Genomic DNA, 19,572 nt, shown 5'->3' on the forward strand with positions numbered 1-19,572 from the left:
CCGGATTTGATCGGGTTCCTGAAGGTGGTAGGCCCCAGATGATTGGAGGTACCAGCATTCTTCACCTTCCTTCATTAGAGGTGCTGGCTTTGCGTGGCCGGTAAAGAATATCTTCTGGATGAAGGCCACAAAGTTGTTTTTGGTCTCTGGTTCCCTTTGTAGGTCGCAGAGGTGCGAAGTGAACCTAGAGATGGCATGTTCTCCATTGTTTGGGAAGCGCCTTCTTGGTGAACGGAATGGTAGCGGGTTCACCCAACTGCCTGGTCCATCTTTGGAGAGTTCCTTGGTTGTTAACCTCGGGAATCCTCTATCTTCCCTCGATGGTGTTTGCTTGTCGTTGTCCCTTGTTGTCTGGAACGCTGTGCACCGTAGGTCATCGGTGCTTTTCTCTTGCACGAGAACATCTCCACGTAATTTGGTGAGACGCTTTTGTGTCTCTTTGTTGACTGCCCTCAGGAGGTTGTTCTCTCCCTGGACATGACGAAGAACAGTCTCTTTTGTCCTTGTAAATCCTTTTGGGAAATGTCTCTGCAACTGTCTCCTCTTACGTGTGTGAACGAACAGTCCTTTTGACACTGTGGCTTCACCTGTAGGGAGCAGTCTTTTGCGGTTACGCCAGCTGTGACAGCTGGCTGCTTTATCGCTGGATGCTCTGTGGAGAGGAACGACTGTACGTCCTAGCCATGCCATTGCTCGCGAGAGGATCGTCCGATTGTTTATTGCTTTTTGGACGATCCCTTTGTCGGTCACCTTTGGGAGGTCACTTTCTTCCTTCAGTGGAGTCGACTCGTCATCCTTGGTTATCTGAACCGCTAAGCATCCTAGGCCATTGTCCCATCCCCCCGATGTGAGGATGTTTTTGTTGACCTCAGGGCTATGACCTTGTCTTTTCTCTTCACTTGGCCCTTCGGTCGCTTGGAGATGGCCAAGACATGGTTCGGGGAGAGATGTGTGTCCACATTCTGTTACTACCGTTCTGCGGGCGTCAACATAGTCTTGTCCGTGCTCTGTGTCAGTGCACGCATTGCCCACTATCACCCATCCTAGGTCAAGTCTTTGGGCGTATGGCGCGTTGTGGGGTCCGTTATGCTGTTTACGGACTTTATGTACCCTCATGATGTCCCTGCCGAGCAGCAGCAAGATCTTGGCGCCTTGTTCTACCGGAAGGATGTAGTTGGCTATTCCTTTGAGGTGCGGGTAATGGCGTGCCATGTCTGGTGTGGGAATCTCGTCCCTGTTTGTGGCCATGTGGCTGCACTCGATGAGTGTGGGAAGGGGCATGTTCACTTTTCCGTCTTTTGAGCATATGGTGTAGCCATTCACTCTTCTCCCTGTGGTCTCCATTCGCCCTGCACACGTTCTGAGAGTGTAAGGAGAAGCACAGTCTTGTATGTTAAACATATCGAAGAACTCTGACCTGACCAGCGATCGGTTGCTCTGGTCGTCGAGGATTGCGTACATCCGAATAGCCTTCTCAGGTTGTCCCTGGGGGTGCACTGCGACAAGGCATATTTTGGAGCAGGATATTTTGTCACCTTCTTTTCCGCAAACCTCAGTGCTCTGAGATGCGACGGATGTTGACTCTCCTTCTTTCTCCCCGCCATGCTCCGCTACGGAGGATGGGTTCTTGAGTTGGTGGAGTGTCAGCGCCTCTGGGTGTAACGCTGTCGCGTGCTTGTCACTTTCGCACACTGTGCATTTGATCTCTTCTTTACAGTCCCTGGCTAGGTGAGTCGTGGAACCGCAGCACCTGAAGCAAACTCTGAATTCTCCAAGTAACCTCTTGCGTTCCTCTAGGGACTTTATCCTGAACCCAAAGCACTTGTTGAGTGGGTGTGGCTTCTTGTGTATGGGACATTCCCTGTTTGGGTCCCTTGGTTCCTTGTCTCCGGCGACTGACTGATCGGGAGTAGTTTGGGTCGTGGGAGGCACGTCCGTCCTACGGGCCGAGATGGGTGTTTGGGTGTTACCATATCTTGTCGCTGGTCTCTCGTTCCTCAGGCTGCTTGCACTGTATGTGGTTTGCGCACCCAAGATGAAACTGGGATCGTTCCTTGTCCTTGCCGCTTCACGAATGAAGCTCAAGAAAACCGAGAATGGGGGGTAGACGACTTGCTTCTCCCTTTTGTATTTGGAGCCTTGTGAGATCCATTTTTCTTGGAGGTTGAAGGATAGCTTCTCCAGGATGGGTCTCACTCCACGGGCTGAGTCTAGGACGTTGAGACCTATTAAGGAATGGTCTTTCCTTGCGAACTCCAGTTCTTGCAGCAGGTCCCCGAGCTCTCGTAACTTCGAGTAGTCTTTAGTTGTGATCTTGGGGAAGCTGTCGACTCTTTTGAAGAGCGAATCCTCGACTGCTTCGGGGCTGCCGTAGGACTCTTCTAGCCTTTCCCACACTAGGTCAAGACCTACTTGGGGTTGCTGCGCGTTTGCCGCCCGCAGTCTATTCGCGTGCTCTCTGGATTTGTTCCCCAGGAACTTGAATAGCAGGTTGAGCTCTTCCCTTGCTGAGAAGTCCAAGCTTTTGATTGCGTCTTTGAACGTGAACTTCCACGTCCGGTAGTTCTCAGGGCGGTCGTCGAAGCTGGTGAGTCCTGCATGCACCAGGTCACGCCGGATCATGTACTTGACTATGTCTGTCAGGCCTGAGGCCTCGGCGTGTTTGTCTCGTTCTGAGGTAGTTGCTGGGAGGGTCTGTGCGGTCGCCTCTTCCTTGGCGTGGACGCGTGATGGCTGCTGGACAGTGTGAGGGGCTGTTTTCTCCCGCGTGGGTGTACCTGGATTGCGAGCCTGTTGTGGTGCATCCGTGTGCGCGCTGGCGTGTGGATCACTGTTGCGGCTGTGGCTATCCCAGGCAGCATGTACCCTTGAAGGAACAGCATCTTCTCCTCGTGGGCCTAGCAAGTCTACCGTGTCTATGGAGTCCCTCCATCCGTGTTGAGATGGTGCGCTGATATTTACACTGAAGAGGCTCCTTACGTAGTCTTCGGTGCATTGGATTGGATCCTCTGAGGCTATCCGTTTGTAGGGTAGCTCCCCGCCGTCCTGTCTCGCAGCTGCTTCTAAGACTTCGGCTTGGGCTATGGCGGCAGCGGCGTCCTCTTCTTTGCTTAGAGCCTCTAGATCCGCGTCTAATTCGGCCTTTCTACGCGCATCGGCGGCGGCATTGGCAGCGGTAGCAGCAGCGGCGGCATTGGCAGTGGTGGCGGTAGCAGCGGCGGCGGCATTGGCAGCGGCGGCGGCATTGGCGGCTGCGGAGGTAGCAGCGGCGGCGGCATTGGCGACAGAGGCAGCGACGGCGACCTGCTCCTCCTCTTCTATGCATGCTTTTTCTGCCCTTACGGCTGCCTCTCTCCGACCATATTCGGCCCTGGCACGTGCGGCCTCTGCGGTGGCTCGCGCCTTGGTAGCGCTCGCGCTTGCGCTGGACACGTTAGATCGCGCCAATCTTGCTGACCTTTAAGAATGCCTGGATGTGCTTGAGCGCTGCGATGCGGTTTCCAGCAAAAGGTCTTTCCTCTTACTCTCGGCTTCCGTGATAGAGGTTCGCACGCGGCTGTCACGTGTCAAGTCAATGTTATGCTGTAAGTCCCTTTCATGCAGGCTTTCACCGGTATTAGCCCTGGCCAAGTAAGTGACGTATGCCTCTGACAGCCCTTGGTAGCATAAGTGGTCTATCTTTAATTGAGTTATTGCCTGCTCGAACTGTTGTACAGAATTGCCAGCGGCGGCGACATTGCGTATCAAAAGTGTGGTAGTGTTCCAGGCCAACTCTAATTTAGCGCGATGCGCTTCAATGTCAGTCAAGTATTTTTCGCGGGCCTTTTGTGTCAGTGTGACTGCCCGTTTGGGCCTTGCGCCTGCCTGTGCCTGTTGCAGTTGCGCAGCGGTCTCTGTGTCTGAATGGTCACTCTCCTGCGTGATGTCTGGTGAGGCTCTGAGTTCTGCCATGCTGTAGGTGTGTGTAGGCCTTTAGCCAGTGCGTGTGGCGTGCAGTCTTTTACCTTGTCAGCGATGGGCGTCTGTCTCAGATGATGCCGAGCGGTGTCCTGCAGCGTGCAGCGTAGGGGTAGCTGTACTCACAGGTGCCCAGTGGCTCTGACCCGTGTCCTGGCGGGTGTCCGGTGGCGTGGCCCTTGATGGCGCTGGCCGTGGGGACGTGCGCAGGGGTAGGTGAGATGGTGGATCCTCACTATGGGGCTGTGCAGAGGGTGAGCTCAGACAGAGAAAGGCATTAGGTTTTGTGTAAGAAGCACTGTTTGTTTGCAAAGCTGCTGCGCAGTTTGAGCTACTTCTTGTCTGTTAAGGCTGCAGGCTGCAGGCTGTGTGCAGTATGCTGTGTAAGCTGCTTGCTTGTTTCTTTAGCATAAAGGCTGTGGGTAGCAGCTCCTCTGTGTGTGTCCCCAAGGCACACGGTCCTCTTTTTACTTTTCTGAAGCCAGGGTCACGTTTGATGTGTGAATGGCTCCCGATAGCATTAACACAGTTCCCTTTTAAATCACTCCAAGCCCTGTAATATTTCCTCCACTTTATTGGGGAAAGCAGCAGAATACAGATACTTGTGGATGGTGTGTAGTGGTGATTATTAGTTAGAAACCGGTAAAAAGAGATGGCCTCACCATGGGGGATGAACAGAGAAGGGGTTCTGTACTCACTGTCCCCACGGTGAAAAAGGAAGTGAAGGGCAGTGTGGGTAAAGGGAATGATCTTGGGGCAGACTATCTCTGAACAAACAGGAGGGGGGGCAGACTAGCCCATTCTGGTGAGGATCTCAGAAACTGCAGTAGCAGCTCACTGATTTCATGCCGAGGCAAGAAATGCAACATTGTTGCAAGTTACACAGGCACAGTGTGTGTGTGTGTGTGTGTGTGTGTGTGCAAACTCCATGCAGCTGAGAATAAGATCTGACAGGCAGAAGCTGCAAAGGAGAGAGGGGGGTGAGTCAGAATGTAGTTCTTGTTCCATGACAAGCAGTACATTTACAGATGTGAAAAACTGTCTAAATGCATTCGTACAATTTCAGATATTTGTTCCCCAAATTCAATTCTTTGCGAAACATTTCACCAAGCCCCAAAGGGCTAGCAATGTAGCAAAATCAGTCTTAGATTTCGCAAGCTTTCAGTAAAATATCAGCACCAGTGCTCTATTTATCCTCTGTATTAAACAAAGCTAGAGATTTTCACCAATTAGCATATTAAACGAAATTGTAGTGCAGCTTGACTTAAAGCTTGGTGAATCACTTGCGAACTGTGTTATTTTTCCCCCGACTCAAAAAAGGCTGATTTTGCATGGTTTGCGATGTTATATGAAAGTTTCACTCACTTATACTCCACAATATCCACGTGTTGGACCTTTCCAAGTTCTAGGAGCAATCTTCAAGGCACGCACAAGAAAAAAATGTTGCACATTTCACATTGGTTCAAACCAATATTATAATGAACATATTCCTTATTAATTACCATGTTAGAAGCATCTCCACATCATGCATTACAGCAATGAGATGAACCTGCCTCATCTATTGAGCTCAGTTAATATGCAGCGAAACTCTGATTACTACAGAACTTTCTAAAGAAACAGAAATAACTGCATGGGAAGCATGTAGATCATGATGCGATCGTATTGGTTTGTTTAACCTCTTTATTTAAAAAGATAATATATATATTATGTCAAATGGTTTCAGCAACTCACTAACCAAGGGTGTGTATATTTTAGATAAGGTAGATAGGATAAACACTGTGCCTATGAAATCTAAGTAGTTTAGATTGTAAGCTCTTGGGGTCACGACTTTCACTTATGGTCGCATCAATGTTTCATGTGCTTAATTGCATATGTCATTTGCTGTATTTTTATGCCATAAAACACTGCATGTATGGTTGGGGCTCTAAAATCAGTAACTATATGTAATAATAAAAGGTGCTACTGTAGGAGCTATACCCGATTCTGCAAGTGTCACATATAACATTTCTGCAAAGGAAGGTGGACTGTGCAAGGGGTTTTGCATAACACTACTTAACCACAGTTGATTGCATCAGTCAGCATATTATTCTGTATCCTTGAGTTGTTTTATTGTCTCCTATTTAAGGCAACACGGGGACACCATTGTCTTTACCTTTTGTCTTCTGGATTGATTTTCTGTAGATAATGAAAGAAAACTGCTTACTTTTGTATGATACTAATGTGAGCCTGACTCCATGTCATCGTCAGATCTTGATGCACTCCCATGTTTTCTCGTAACCCCATTCACTCTGGTTCTCAATCACACTATATACTGTACAGAAGACGAGGACAAGACTAATCAGAATACAATCTTGTGATGACACGGACCTAGGAAGACACCATTTGAGTATGATGAATAAAAACACTTCAAGACACTGAGTATCGATGTGTGAAACATTTGGGCTCACACGCTCACATGGGATTTGGGCCTCATGACGCTATGCTCTGTACAAGAAATTATTTGGGACATGTCTTTTAAAACCATTCCTGGGAGTAAGGGAAGTAGAGAGAGAGAAAGGAGAGACAGATACAATAAGCCTTTTTTAGTGTTCCACAGCAGATATTTATGATTCAATGACAAACACAAGTGGGAAATTATCCCTGGTCTCCTATTCATACTGTACATCTGCATTCCCAAACATTTCTTTGAACACAGCTATGTACGGTATATTTTTATTTTCATAGCACCCACTTGGTACACAGCACATAGCAATTTGTACAAAAATTACAATATGTGATGATGCAGCCTTGACCACCAGTACCCAATTAGGTAGGTGACCAGTAAACTGATTCCTGAAATGTATTCCACCAGCTGAGATAGAGCTTTGGTCCTCAGACTGAAAGAGAATCCAGCGGTGGCTGCATCAACAAAAAGTAGCACGCAACTACCTAGCATGGCAAATGAGGGCACACAAAAGCACTGCTCGGATTTCTGCCATCTGGAGGACCCCCTGCCCTCTCCACAGGATGCCCCACTCATTACTGGGTCTGTACAGACTCTCGTAAGAGCTGTGACTAACTACAGAAAGGTACTGTAGTTTCTGGGAGCTTCTTTTAAGTAGGGACCATAGAGTTCCCAGAAAGTACACCAAAAATTAAAGAACCTTAAACAACATGCAGTGGGTAGTGTTAAAGCATGTGAGCTAGCAGTGCAGTCAAAAGAGCTATTAAACTCCTATGCATTTGAATAGTAGTAAAGGCGAGCTAACGCTTCAAACCATTTTGTGGATCTGTGCCTAAGAACTGCAGCAGGGAGAGAAAAAATGTCACTGCCCCAGTACGGCCGTCCCGCGAGGTGTAGTGTATGAGAGCAGAAAAGGCCACCATAACAGAGTGCAGCCTCTGTAGCAGTGAGAATTAGCACGTCAAGTTTCAATTAATGGACAAAAAGTGACTCCTCTTAATTGGTGTACACTCTAATAAATTCAAATGATATAAATATCATGTAAATTAATGACATTGATTTGATGCAGTGTTCCTGTGAGAACGCATTAAAATACACCTTTTCATCGGCTGTATGAATCATTTACCTTACAGTATATAGGAGCAGCATTTGTGTATCATTGGCTAGATGAGCTATCAAAAGGTAGTATTAATAGTATTAGTTCCTGAATGGACCTTGGCAGTTTATATGTAATTTTATGCCATACAGATCAAATACGCTGTTACAGATCAAATACGCTGTTACAGATCAAATACGCTGTTACAGATCAAATACGCTGTTTTTAACACATCAACTCACAGCCCTCTTAGCAGTGTTTTTTTCACACAGTGATACTGCAATTTTTTATCTAGTACACGTTAAGGTAATTGTTTATATGTTTTAAATGGTTTTGCCATAGGTTGGAACACATTATCAGTAGGTACAACACAATATCATTCCAAGTGATTTTTACTAGTTTATCAGAGAGGTTCACTGTGATTCTAACACACCATTATTTCTGGCATGGCTAGGGAGCTACATCAGGTGCAGCACAGCTGCTCTCCCAATAATCAATGGTCTCACATGAGTTTATTTTCTGGTAGCTATATTTATTTTAATTAGCCGATGAAAAGGTGTATTTTAATGAGTTCTCACAGGAACACTGCATCATATCAATGTCCTTAATGTACATGATATTTATATAATTTGAATTTATTAGAGTATGAACCAATTAAGATGAATCACTTTTCTCTCAGCTACCTTTTTTCCCATTAAACTTTAAATCCTATGGTAGCAACCATTCACTGCTAGATTATACATAGACTACTCCCCCATACTGGTGTAGCGAATTCATCCCATCTCCTTCTCCTGTATGTGTAGCTTTATTTATATAGTGCTGACAGTGTACTCAGCGCTTCACAAAGAATACAGTACAGGGAAATATAATAATACAATAAGCGCAACAAAGTCAGACAATAGGAAAGGAAATCCCTGCCCTGGAGAGTTTACAATCTAAGTGGTATGATTGGGAGGCTAAGGCTGGGAGCGCTCGCTGGCGCGCCGTGATGTCATGCACCCTGCTTGGCCGTGCAATTCCTGGCCAGCTAATTACGTGTGTGTGGGGCGTGGCCATAACGTCACGGAGCTGGTTCGCCATAACGTCACGGAGCTGGTTCGCCATAACGTCATGGAGCTGGTTCGCCATAACGTCACAGAGTCTATAGATGTGTTCAAATTGTCAGAGCATTTAGAAAGTCAAGTTCTCATAGTTGCAGAGTTGTTATTGTTGAAGTGCAGTCCAGTTCGTCTTGTAATATGGAAAATAGCTGAAGCGCTCAAATGCAGGTATATCTCAAAATGATAATAAGCCAGACCACTGTACCAGGGTACTAACAATTGATATAGTACCTATTGTGTCATATAATGGGTACTATCCTCCTGAAGACAGGTGGTGTGTGGTGCAACCCACTCACCATATGTCTCATTGGCAGGTTCCCCTGAAAAATATGCAAATACTCACATCCTGGTAGGGCAGGCAGGCAGGCTGTGCAGCTACTCAATGCAATACAGGGAAAAGGGAGACCAAAAGGCGCACCAGCACAAACGGAGCAGGAAGAAACCAGAACAAAAAAATGATTAAAAGGGCACTTTAATGTGGCAAAAGACCCATCCAATGCATTTCGAACGTCGCAGCGTTCTTTTTCGAAATGCATTGGATGGGTCTTTTGCCACATTAAAGTGCCCTTTTAATCATTTTTTTGTTCTGGTTTCTTCCTGCTCCGTTTGTGCTGGTGCGCTTTTTGGTCTCCCTTTTCCCTGCAGTTCGTCTTGTAGTCTTCGTCTCCAATTCAAACTCCAATAATAACTCCACAGGCACTACATATGTGACACTCTAATATTAACTCCACATACACTTCATATGTGACACTCTAATATTAACGCCACATACACTTCATATGTGACACTCTAATATTAACTCCACATACACTTCATATGTGACACTCTAATATTAACTCCACATACACTTCATATGTGACACTCTAATATTAACTCCACATACACTTCATATGTGACACTCTAATATTAACGCCACATACACTACATATGTGACACTCTAATATTAACGCCACATACACTTCATATGTGACACTCTAATATTAACTCCACATACACTTCATATGTGACACTCTAATATTAACTCCACAAACACTTCATATGTGACACTCTAATATTAACTCCACAGACACTTCATATGTGACACTCTAATATTAACTCCACAGACACTTCATATGTGACACTCTAATATTAACTCCACAGACACTTCATATGTGACACTTAAGATGTTACACAGCCAAGATAGGCTCACTTAAATACTCTAAATAGATTCACTTGACATAATTAAGGGACGGGTGTGCCTTATATTACAAGTTTCAATTAAGCAAAGTGCTGTAGGGAGCGAGAGCGGAAGAGGTCATGTGACCAATTAACATGTAGCTTTTTAATGATTTTTACATATATTTATTTATTGTGTTTACTTCTAGTCGCTGTATTGCTCCTGGAGAAGTGTAGATTTGTTATAGGTTTTGAAAACCCAGTTCTCTTCAAGTGATAAAGAGAACTACAAGTTTTCAAAAGCTATGAAGAACTTTTATATGGCTCCATTTTGTTTATTCTGAGAAATTTTGGGAATTTGGCTCAGGCACAATTAGCAACTCTGTCACTGCAAACTAAAAGTAAAGTATTGCAGCTCAGTGTCAGGATATGCTGCTAAATTCTCCCTCACTCGCCCCCAAAAAACTTTGTACAGACTTCAGGGGTTTCACCACGGATAGTCAGTCATTGTCATTGTCCAACTATCTTTGTGAATGTATGGTTAAGGCTCAGCCCTGGCGAGGCAGATGACATCTCAGGTTGCAGGCAGGTGCAGCTCACCGAAGCAGGAGTGTTGGGAAGCTCAGTCGCTGTCTCCCTATCTCAGCACAAAATCCCCCTGGGATGACCAGCACCACTGCACATCCCAAGGGGAAGGAAAGTCTGCAGCATGACATTACCTGCAGCCCTCAGCAGGCACCGCTCCACATGACCTCCTCATCATTCAACGTGCCGTTGATCGAACGCAAAGTGGAGAAGGGGCTAGCGTAGGGATGCAGCCCACGTCATGAAGCAAACACACATGTGGTGGCCGCACAAGTTTCACGCAGTGGCCACCCCAGAAAAAAAAAGTGCGCCAAATCCAAAAAGATTTTGTGGTATTTTCAGAAATGTTTGGCAGTGTGTCCGAGAGAGGGCAGGGGGGATTTTGTGTGAGAGGGGGTGGGGGGGATTGTGTGTGAGAGAGGGGGCGGGGGATTATATGCAAGAGAGGGGGCGGGGGATTGTGTGCGAGAGAGAGGGCAGGGGATTGTGTGCGAGAAAGGGGATGGGAGGGACTGTGTGAGAGGGGTAGGGGGTTTGTGTGTGAGAGAGAGGGGGCAGGGGTATTGTGTATGAGAGAGGGGACAGGGGTATTGTGTGTGTGAGAGAGGGGGCAGGGAGACTGTGTTGACTCGCAGGGCTACTGTCAGAGAGTGGAGTTGAACTTCCCCCCTCAGTTCGGGGGCTGGTACTTGCACGGACGCTAAAATACCTAGTCTCTAAACATGTCTTTGTATAGAAAAAAAGAGAAGAAAAAGCGCCAGATCCTAGTGTAATACTAGTGAGTAAAATGTATTGAACAATAAAAATTTAAAACTCACAAACATCCGAGATTTTAAAGCATTGTATGAGATAACTCATGCCCCAACATGTGATCCAAGACACTGCTCTGCTCGATCCATCCTGGGATAGCCTCCTTGTGAATCCTCTCAGTGGGTGTTACTCTTTAGGGAGTCCTCCGGCAACCACCAGTTGTTCAACAGCGTTCCAAGTGGAAACGTTTCTGATACCCTAGAGCAGAGTATAACCTGCTTCTCTGGTGTTGTGATTAAAAAGCTTTACACACCGCTTCTCACAGCAGCACGTGACCCTACGCGTTTCATCAGGGGATGGCGTTAACTGCACTTGCATGATATATATAGTGCCAGAATCTAATCAAGAGAGACATGATTAATTTGCACCTGTGTATATACCATTCTAGGTCCCTCAGATTTGCATATTTGTCTAAGTCGAGTGTCAGAGTGTTATACAATAAAGCATATTATTCAACAGACATATCCTGATTGTACAACGTATCAAACACTCAATATATTATATACACTTTGTTTTCTATATATATTCTTTTTTAATACTAAATAAGTGGAGGAAGAAAAAACTTCTATCTAAAATGGCTTTTTTAGAGGACAGTCCTGGAGACAGTCCCCACCATGACAGACTTCTCGCATACCTTTACCCAATAGACTGTCACTTAGGCAAAGGTATATAAAAAGGATTCTTTATTGAGGCAGCCACTGCAGTTGATATTAAAGCACATGCATCATCTTTTAGGATGGGTCCCAGACCTCTGGATGGTACCGGCCTTCTAGCAGTCTTGAGGCCTTGTGCTCTGCTCAGGTCTTGGGCTGTAGTCAGCCCCAGGAGGAGAGCTGAACTGCATGTCTCTACCCCAGGAGGGGGAGACCTGGACTGACTATAATTTGGAACACTTCCTCTCTAAGGCACAGAGGGGGAGGGCACAAGGTCCGCACCATGATTGGCTGTACACAGACCCAGTTTCACCTCCACCCATGTCACTCAGAAAGGCAGCATATTGGAGGGGGGGTAAACCCACATGATAGCCCGACACTGCCTGTAGCTACTAGAACTTATATGTCAGGAGGCAGAAAGTATAGTCTGGACCAGCCATGGCTACAATTGTTTACATACTTTATTAGCTTAGCAGCAGTATAATCTATATTAACATTTGTTCTAGTCTTTGCTATTGCTAATGATTTATTGACATACTTTATCAGTTCAGTAGGAGTATTAATTTGCTTGCAAATCTTTCTTACTGATTATCATTCATTGAGCAATTTGATATATATTTTGCAAATACTATCCAGAATCCCCATAACATAAGGGACATTTAGATATATTGCCATACACCCACCCATAGGCGCAGTCTAAACAAAATATATGTTTTGTGTTTTCTATGTCTATATGTATAATTATATACTTTTTTAACTATCTTCTCATAGACATTTGTTCTCCCCTATTTCAACTTTGTTCTTAAAGCAGCAGTCCAAGCTGTCGGTATTACCCCCCCCCCCCCCTCCCCCTTTAATATGTGCATCAATACAATCCACACAATGATAAGTAATTATCTAAGTAGCTGATCAATCCGTTCTCCTGTGATCGATCGGCGAAGATTCATCTCAGAGGTTCACTAAATGGCTGTCAGTGCAGCAGAAGAGGACCAAAGATGTAAAGTTATGTGGGGAAGATCATGTGACCAGGCAGTCACTAGATACAATTGGTGCACTGCTAGAGAGAGGGCAGGGCTCAAAAAGGGGTGTGCCAGAGTCTGTTTCAGAAGAGGAAGGGAATGTGACTTTCTAAATGGTTGCTATAGAAACAAAAAATGCTTGTTACATTATAATACATTAAAATGTAATTTAAAGTTGTTTAAAAAAAAGGCTACAAGTATTTTCTCATAGCACAGGATTAAAAAAAATAAAAAAAAACAAAAAAAAAAACAGATGTAGGATATTACTTGGTCTTCAACTTTAAATACCATGATGTATTTGTAAGTATTCTGCTCGATCCATGCCGGGTTTTGCTGCGGTTCAGGTGTTCCAACTCACCCACCCCTTCTGCTCACTGTGGCCATTCTGGGTACTAGCAGCCTGCTATATAAGGCTGCAATTCCTAGTGGGAGTCGCCGGGCAAAGTTCTTACTTTTGCAGCTCTTGTTGGTCTTGCAGTCACACTATACCCTTTTGCCTGTTTTGATTCCCCTGTTGCTGACCCCAGACCGTGACTCCGACCTTGCTGCTTTCTGCCTGCCCTGACCTCTGCCTGTCTCCTGGACTTTGCACCTCTGCCGCCAGCCCTGACCTCTGCCTGCTTACCGACTCTTACAGGACTCTGTCCCTGGGCTCTGGTCGGTTTATTTGCATCCCTACCTCAGCCCTGAGAGTCAGCTTCCTGATTTGAGACGAGCACTGTCACATTTTGCTCGGCCAAACATGGACCCCGCTTAGTGGTTAGCCGCTAAGGTAATGAAGTGTGCCTGTAAATGCATTATTATTGCATGGCATTCATGCAGTTGTTCTCCGGTGCTAATATTAATGGATATCAGCTCCGGAGACCACGGCATCAATCCGATGCAGGAAAAAGACCTGATTTTTTTCTAAGTTCTGTCTCGCCGTTTATCCCCGCTTCTCCACACCCTCCCGCCAACTTTTTTTGGCATTTGGATTTGGGGAGAAAATCACCATTCTAGAGCCGCGATAGGCGTCGATAACCTACTCACAGCTACTAGAATTGCACGAGTTTATGAACATTCCGAAAAGCGGCAATAAGTGTCTTATCCGGCTAAAGCTTGGCCGAAATTGGGTCATGCAACAGGACAATGATCCCAAGCATACCAGCAAATCTACAACAGAATGGCTGGGGGGAAAAAAGAATCAAGGTGTTGCAATGGCCCAGTCAAAGTCCAGACCTCAACCCAATTGAAATGCTGTGGCGGGACCTTAAGAGAGCTGTGCATAAACAAATGCCCACAAACCTCAATGAACTGAAGCAACGTTGTAAAGAGGGGTGAGCTAAAATTCCTCCCCAACGATGTGAGAGACTGATAAAGTCATACAGAAAACGATTACTTCAAGTTATTGCTGCTAAAGGTGGTTCTACAAGCTATTAAATCATAAGGTGTACTTAGTTTTTCACACATGGCTTCTCCATTTTGGCTTTATTTTTGTTAAATAAATCATGACACGGTGTAATATGTCATGTGTTGTTGTTCATCTGAGGTTGTATTTACCTAATTTTAAGACCTGCTAAGGAACAGATGATTGTTATTATGTCCTGATATGTAAAACCATAGAATTCAAAGAGGGTGTACTTTCTTTTTCACATGACTGTATATATACACATAATACAGATGTATTATTGACAGGTAGGGGTAATGAAGGGCTTGACCTTTATTAAAAGCAGTCACATGTACCCCTACAGTCACAGTACCCACCAAGATTATTTTTTTTAAATGCAGCCTTAATTTGGTTGTGCAGCTATTAACATGTTGTAAGTATGTCCCTGTCAATATTACCAGGGTGCAGGATTGTACAACTGAATTGGATATTTGGAGATACATTCAGATAAAAATAATCACTTCAATATTTTAGGCGTTTAGATTCTCCTAACCTAAAAATGTACCTAGATATTTACATACAAAGCTTACGCATGAACAGTTGTGCTGTAACCAATATCTGCTTATTACCTGCTAGATTGTTTTGCTTATGTACTATGTAAATGGGACACACACAATACAAAGAGATCTCTGTGGTACAGCAGCTGAGAATGAATAAGGCAGGAAGCCGTTTACTCCAAATAACTTGAAAGTAACATTTTGGGCTGGGATTCACTAAGGTGCAATAAGGGTTCTCTCTCCACAATCCTGCATTAACTGCCATTGGCCTATAGTCATCAAATGGTGTTAGCAAGATCATAGCTAAAAAGTTTTATTTTTAAGGTGCAAGTAATCAACGTTGTACTGCTAAAAAGAAAGCATTTTTTACATCTGATAAAAATATTGGGACCGGCACCAAAATGACTAAATTCTGCAAATTCTGCAAATGTATTCATTTTTGTGCTAGTTATCAAGTTCTCATGGTTATCAGAACCGGGCTGATGCCCAAAATACTGCATTTTTTTCCATCTATCCCAGGCTGGCGTTAGCCCTATTTTTTCGAAGTACATAATAACTATTATATACAAAGGAAGCAAACAGAAGATTTCGGCCCAACACCAATTCACTGCCTCAGGGCAAAAAAAAAAGCATCCAAAAACTTCCCAGAGGTCAGCCAGTATGACATAAGTTATTAAAAGCTTATAAAAATAGTACACAAAAGAAATTCCTATGCGTTTCAAGCCCAAGGCACTGTTGTTTTAGAAAGCACTTTGGCTGTGAAATGCGTAGAATGTTTTTTGCCCTGTAGCAGTGAAGTGATGCTGTGCCGAGACTTTGTATGTATATTTTTATTTATATAGCACCAAAAGTGTACTCAGCGCTTTACAAAGAATACAGTACAGGGAATTATAATAATACAATAAGCGCAGCAAAATCAGACAATAGGAAAGCATATCCCTGTCCCGAAGAGCTTACAATCTAAGTGGTGTGATGGGAGACTTACAAAGACAGCAGGTCAGGGAATAAGTGCTATAGATGGCAGTGCTCGACCACAATGATTGGTAGGAGTGACTGTGGGGGTGCGACAATAGCCATGAGCGCAGGCTATTGGGATGCTTGATTTGTGAGGCGAGTTTTAAGGTTAGTCAGTATTAAATTAGTTAAATAATGGTTAATGCCATTAGCAGGGGAAGAGGTGGCAGGGAGGCGTGGGTGAGAGCAGGTATGTATATGGCTTGGTCCAGAATTAGGAGAGATATCCCCATCAGCAGGAAGGGTGTGAATAGAAGATTTCTGAGGGTGCTTTTTATTGAGGGGTAGATACGTTGTTGGGAAAGAGGTGTATAAATAAGTGCAGTATATGGGCACAGGCATAGGTGGAGGGGAGGAGATGAAAAAATGTGGCTAGGACGGGAGTGAGGAAGTTGGAGAGAACAGAAATGTTTACAAAGGAGTGAGGAAATAGTAAATAGAAAAAGCAATAGGGAGGGCAACGTGAGCTGCACGTGGAGAGACTTCCCCGGTATTGGAGGATAGGGGTACAAATTATCAGAGCATTTAGAAAGTCAAGTTCTCACAGTTGTAGAGTTGTTGTTGTAGTGCAGAGTCCAGATCTTCTTGTGTTCTTCACCTCCACTTCTAACGCCAGTATTAACTCCACAGACACTTTATATGTGACACTTAAGATGTTACATAGTCATTTGTGTTTGTTTCCTGTTGTAAATCTCATCTTGAACACGACCAAGTAAGTATGCTTATTTATATGTTGTAAACAAGACCATGCTGTGTGCATACCAAAAAGCCAATATCTCCATTCTGTGCAGACAAGTACCATTTATATATTTGAACATGTGCTTTATTGAGTGGTTGAGCTATCATCTAAATTCAAGTGGACCCTTGAGCACTGACGATTGGGGATGTTTAGAGTTAAACTTTATACACATAGGAAAAATAAACTAAGCCAACATGGAATAGGCGATAAAATATTACATATAACACATTTAAGTAGATATTAAGCCCTTAGTAGCCTAAGTGGTCAGCTAGTTATGGGTTTCATGACTAGCTCATCACCAAGGGCTATAAAAGGGGTTAATACTTAACTACAACTGCACTACCTACCACTCTTGCCTACATAAGTAGCCACTAAGGAATTGCTGGCAACACTTTGCTAAACCCTAAGGCAAACAAGGGGTTAACCTCTACCCCCAACATCCATGGGGTTCTAACCAAAATGTCTTGTGGTCAGCTACCCCCAACATTCACTCACCCTACCCCCTCCCCAACAAACTTCAACCCCCTCCCCAACAAACTTCAACCCCCTCCACCCCCACCCATTTAGATTGAATTCATAATAGTTATGAACCTATTCTACATCAAAATAGCTATTGAACCTATTCTACATCAAAATGTTGCTCAAAAGAGAACACAGACTACATTTTCTGCACTAAAATTCTGAAGTTATGTACGACTGTGTAAGGAAAATGGTGGGGAATATTGTGTATTTTAATCAATCTGGTGCTTCAGGAGTTAATGTGGTTACTGTTTGTTTAAAAAAAATACAACATATTGGGTTTATGATAGGTCAAGAATTTTCCTGGGTCTGTCCAGAGCATCAAAGAGGGCTTAATTGGTGGGTTATCACTTATGGTCCACTAAAAGTACAAAATCTGTTGTATGGGGCTGATGGAATCTCGAGATAGGGGCAATTGTTTCGCCAGAGATGGGATTAAAATATGGCTCTCTTGACATCTTTATAAACAGTAGCATTGTGAATAGCATTGTCAATATACTCTTTGACAAAGTTCCCTTTTGCAAGGAACAAAACACGTCAGAGTTTTGTGCTCACTTTATGTGTAACTCCGTTTTTGTTTATGTAGCCCCGGTAAGAAATGGGGGCTATATATCTTTCTCCTACTGGTGTAAGTCCTGTTTAGGGCAGGCCGCCAGTAGTTATCATGGGTTTCTCCCCCTACCCCCCCCCCACCCGCTTCAAGCCCTGCCTTGATTGATGGAGGCAGGCCCCTGACTCTGTGTGCAGGCATGAGACACAGGGGAGGGCCTGCTGACATCATGAGGGGTGGGGCTGACAAAACTTAGTCCTGCCTGTTCCTGTAGGGGACAAGTAGTTCTGTCCTGGGAGCAGAGAGAGCTAGAGAGAAATTAGTGAGTGCTGGAGAGGAGAGGCGAGACTCAGTCACCTTGAGTAGAGCTGATAGCACAATAGTGCAGTGGACCAATGCCCCTCACCCTGCAGAGGGTGAGGGGAGAGTTAGCCTCACCCTGAGGGCCTATACCTTGGGGTGGAAGGTGTGGAGTATTGGAGCTCCAGACAGCCCATCCTGAGGGTGTACTTCTGGAGGAAAGGAGAAGGAGGAAAAGCCTGTACCCTGCTGCTGTGGCTGTGTGCTGTTGCTGTTGCTACTGATCGGCTGTTGGACAATAAAGACCAGTACTGATTTTATACAAAGACTGTGTGAGATTGAAATCTCTCGCCCTGGGACCAGGGCTTCTCTGGGAGGGTTTCACCTTATTCATTAAGGCTCGCCAGAGATGGATGCGTTGCACCAAGACTGCTAAGAAGATGGAGGCATATACCCCAGAAGCCTGTCCCTGTTATCCCCAATACCACCGCAGGAGACTCAGGCCCTCCTGTTCCTCACAGGTACGCACCACCCACATACACGTAACCAGCCCTCACTACACCCTAGAGGTCCAGTCTGCGACCGGGGGGGGGGGGGGGGGGACATGGGTTACATTTGGAGGCGAGCTGCTGAGATCCAGAACAGGACAGGCTTTCAGCAAGGCAGAGCTGGAAGAGTGAAGTGCACCTTCCATGCAAGTGCTGGAGAGAGTAGGGCATTTATGCATACCAGGGGTAGTCAGGGGAGCGTAGACTCTCACACAGAACGCCCTGGGTGCCCTAAGAGGGTGATGTAATATGGGTGTGAGGCTATAGCTGTCCTAGTTCCTTGAGGCAGATAGTGTGAGGCAAATGGGGGGGTTAGCCTGTTAACCTGTCCAGGGACCATGGCCCAGGGCCCGCACTATGAGTTGCCAAAAGTAGGAGACGCCCGTACCTTAGGGAGATGCCCGGGTACACTACCCAGCACCCACATAAAACACACCACAGAGTAGTTGCAGGAACCGTCAGCGAGTGCGGGGCACAGAGAGAGAGTTCTGCCTAGCCTTGGGTATGCCACATCATATCAGTGGGCAAAACAGTCAGAAAGAGCATGCAGAGAGCGTTCAGTGAGCAGTGTGAGAGCAGTCAGTGTCTAGGAACGAGCTATGCACTAGACACTGAGAATAGTGCACATATACATTTGGAGGGCTCATCAAAGATGGCGGCCGTCACTACATGTGCTCCGCGGAGCATGAAAGAGTTAAAAATGGCGACCGCCGCGCCATCCACGGCCCAGCAGTTAGCAGCCGAACTAAAATGGCGACTCCCGCCAATCCTAGATCGCGCACGTGAAGCGTGCAAAGAGACTGTTAGAGAAATGTGGCGGGAGATGTGCAGGGGTTTGGCGCCAAACCCAGCTCCCCTGCAAAAGGAGCGGCGCGAAAGCCGAAAGCCCACCCACCTGTGCTGTGACTAGCCAACAGACAAGGCCACGTCACACTGAGAAAAGGAGTGCCCCTCCTCTTGTTTCCACCAGAGGGAGGGGGCACAAGGTGAGCCAATCAGGAGCGTCCTCCCCAGCGAAGGGAGGGGCAGGAAGTGAGAGCGAGAAACTTCACTTCCATCTGGCATTCGAAGAGCAAGGAGCTGAATTATTGAACTGTTCAACCTCTGCGTGCAATATGTCAGAACTAAGCACAACAATCTTCCAACTCCCAGAAGGCTTCC

Source organism: Ascaphus truei, chromosome 2 (genome assembly GCF_040206685.1).
Source record: "Ascaphus truei isolate aAscTru1 chromosome 2, aAscTru1.hap1, whole genome shotgun sequence".
NCBI classification, from domain to species: domain Eukaryota; kingdom Metazoa; phylum Chordata; class Amphibia; order Anura; family Ascaphidae; genus Ascaphus; species Ascaphus truei.